Source organism: Cydia strobilella, chromosome 20 (assembly GCF_947568885.1).
Source record: "Cydia strobilella chromosome 20, ilCydStro3.1, whole genome shotgun sequence".
Taxonomy (NCBI): domain Eukaryota; kingdom Metazoa; phylum Arthropoda; class Insecta; order Lepidoptera; family Tortricidae; genus Cydia; species Cydia strobilella.
Window position 1 is genome coordinate 4,776,748 of NC_086060.1, and position 2,508 is coordinate 4,779,255.

Genomic DNA, 2,508 nt, shown 5'->3' on the forward strand with positions numbered 1-2,508 from the left:
AGACCGATCTTCAAATACAATAGTTCGAAAGGGCTCGTGCCATTTTTTCTTACGGAAGACAAGCGAAAGCAAATACATTTGTCAGCTACAAAAGGACTGGCACACTCCACTCAAGGAGCGATCGGGTTTCTTAAAAAAAAAAGATAGCACATGCTGAAATCTGATTACACCATATTTACTCAAAGGGTTGATTGTATTGCAAAAACTATCGGAACGTATCGAGCCCTTTTGCGCCCGTTTTTTAGCAATTTCATTTCGGCAGATGTCCGTAGAAAGGGTTTTGTGTTTTTTCTAAAATGGCACGCATGTGTAAACAATAGGTTATGCATCGACTGTCAAATTTTGCTTGTTGGCTAAAGAGTTGTTTAGCGGTATCATTAATTTTGAGCGGTAAATGGATTTTATTGTGTTTTTCGGGCTTTATAGTAAAATGCCGAGTTTTTTTCTTAATTATGAGATATAAATTAATAACGGAAGAGGATACACGGTGCTTGCTGTGTTAGAAAATTGCAATTTTATCACACCGTTTATCTAAGGCAGCGTTAGAAACAACAGATGTCTTCAGACCGGTGAATTACATAAACCTATGTAATTAATATTAAGGTAATCTATCTCTTCCGTAAAGATTGATAAGATACAGGTACCTAATGAAATGCCATTGACTGTTTATAAAAATAAATATTCGTCAAATCATTATAGATTTAGAGAATATTAAGAAAAACTGTAGTCTACGATAGATGCTACGAAAAGTCACGTGACTATTTTCATATATTATTTAAGTTTTGATTGCCCCCGGAAGCGATAAAAAGCAAGTAATAAGTTATGGACATGTACCTTTTTTTAATTTGAACAGGTGTGGTAGGTAATAACTACATTAAATGTAGACAAAAGTAATCGTCGGGTGAGAATACGTTTGTGCCTTACGCCACATATAGGTACATTGGTTTACAGGAGAGCGTAAAGAAGCAAAAAAATATGTTTTTCGAAAAGTTTTACATTTAGGAAAAATATTGAACTTATTTATTATTCAGACAGTATTTATAGTACCATACAAATATTTTGAATAAAGTGGTAATCATGAAAAAAAAAAGCATTTTTATTATTGCCATATCCGTTTTGATGAGTAAATGTTAAACGTATGTATGACATGACATAAAAGTTTTGGATATGTCACACTTTTGTGATAATTTTCTGTCAAGCGGTCTGTTAAAATGCGGATATGGCACGTTTTATAAAAAAATTTTTTTCAAACATCGATTAGTGTCATATTTTTTGATATTTTAGGTTGTAGGAATCATTAAAAAACGATTTTGCTCAAAAATGCATATATGGCACAAACGCATTCTCAGCCGACGAGTTGTGTACTGTACCTAGGTTTGGTGAAACCTACAATAATTGAGAAATTCGTACGCTTCTGGGAAGCTTCGGTAGCTCAGTTGGTTAAGAGCGACCGGACCGGTATTTCGAAAGGCCGCTAGTTCGATTCTGGCCCGAAGCGGTGAATTTTGCGTCCTCCAGCAGTACTGGCGCAGCAGGACGCAGAAGCTTTGGTCACACAAGAGAGGGAGGGACGGAGAGGCGCGCCGATCTTGCTCAAATGCACGTGCTGGTACGATCCAGGCCGTCGGTCAGAGGTGTATGCTACGGTACGCTAACAACCTCCGTCCAGACTACAGGCTATCGTAAGTTTTTAATTGTTATCCTCATTCGGCCACCACACTAAGACAAGAGGTCCCTACGTGCTAATCACCGCCTTTGTCGGCTCCGCGGAGGGTGCTCCCTAAAAGGACTGTCGCCGGAGCCCTATTACGATGCGCGGCGTCATCGGGCTGCCAACTTGATTCAATTAACATTATTTTAGATTTAAACGGCCTGGTTGACCTGTAACATGTTCACGGATTGAACTTTCATTTGTGTGTGGTGGGTAAAAATTGTGAGTTCAAATCTTGGTTGTGGTGTATAGAGCAGAAAAAATATTTCTCTAAAAAATGCAATAAGACGACTAAATCCTCATCAAGCCATCATACACATTCCACAAGGTTCTTTTATGCAACCGTTTACATATATTAAGGATGACTAACAGTTATAGTCGAAGGTACAGCTCATAAAATACGGCGTTGCCTGAACAGTTTGGAAAGTTTTTATTATCCCAAAAATCATCCCTTAAGGGTGTGAAAAGGGAGGTGGAAATTTCTATGGGGAATCAATAACCGCTGAACTGATTTTGATGAAATTTGGTATAGATAGTTTGAGTCCCGGGGAAGAACATAGGATAGTTTTTATCCCACAAAATTTCCCTTAAAAGTGAAAAGGAAGGTGTAGGTTTGTATGGGGAATCAATAGCCGCTTAACCGATATAGATGAAATCTACATCTACATTTTTGATTTAGTTGAATTTAGTTGAACACCCGGAAACAACGTGTACTTATACCGATAGCAACGAATTGTCAAAACGATTTTGCTGCTAAGGAATTTATATGAAACACTAGCATGTGACGTCACGATCAA

At 37.8% G+C, this 2,508-nt stretch overlaps 1 non-coding gene across 1 annotated transcript; it reads left to right on the forward strand.

The window, feature by feature from the left end:
- The first annotated feature begins 1,421 nt into the window (after positions 1-1,421).
- Positions 1,422-1,498, forward strand: Trnat-ggu (transfer RNA threonine (anticodon GGU)). The gene has a single exon. It is a non-coding gene; the product is annotated as a tRNA-Thr (tRNA).
- Positions 1,499-2,508: the final 1,010 nt, after the last annotated feature.